This window comes from Etheostoma spectabile, chromosome 24, assembly GCF_008692095.1.
Source record: "Etheostoma spectabile isolate EspeVRDwgs_2016 chromosome 24, UIUC_Espe_1.0, whole genome shotgun sequence".
Classification (NCBI taxonomy): Eukaryota; Metazoa; Chordata; class Actinopteri; order Perciformes; family Percidae; genus Etheostoma; species Etheostoma spectabile.
Window position 1 is genome coordinate 7,366,065 of NC_045756.1, and position 568 is coordinate 7,366,632.

At 32.2% G+C, this 568-nt stretch overlaps 1 protein-coding gene and 1 long non-coding RNA gene across 5 annotated transcripts in view; one reads left to right on the top strand and one right to left on the bottom strand.

Annotated features, from left to right (window-relative positions):
• Positions 1-568, top strand: part of LOC116674093 (uncharacterized) — a 15,972-nt gene that overhangs the window by 10,919 nt on the left and 4,485 nt on the right. The window lies entirely within an intron of this gene.
• The window catches only part of LOC116674032 (NGFI-A-binding protein 1), a 27,122-nt gene that overhangs the window by 4,879 nt on the left and 21,675 nt on the right, over positions 1-568 (bottom strand). The gene's annotated exons all lie outside the window — the stretch shown is intronic.

Consider the following 568-nt stretch of genomic DNA (forward strand, 5'->3'; position numbering starts at 1 on the left):
AGTTAAGCTAAAGCATTTTGTTACCAAGTCCAATATCCAAATGTTAGTTTTAAGCTAACTATATATCTGTAAGTTAAGCTAAAGCATTTAGTTACCAAATAAAATATCCAAATGTTAGTTTTAGGCTAACTATATGACTGTCAGTTAAGCTAAAGCATTTTGTTAGCAAATAAAATATCCAAATGTTAGTTTTAGGCTAACTATATGACTGTAAGTTAAGCTAAAGCATTTTGTTACCAAATAAAATATCCAAATGTTAGTTTAAGGCTCACTTTATGACTGTAAGTTAAGCTAAAGCATTTTGTTACCAAATATAATATCCAAATGTTAGTTTTAGGCTAACTATATGACTGTAAGTTAGGCTAACACAAGTAACGTTGGACGTAACGTTAGCTTAGCGTCTCCCCGTTCTCTCTGCTGATTCCTCACGTCTGTTTCCACTTTTGTCTTCATAAAATCTCAGTTTTTCAGGTCGGAAGATTATGAAAACTTAAATTCTGGATTCTGTACACTGTTGGTAGTGAATATCACCACACAGCAGCTTTTAGACATTTTTCTGTTGTTTGCT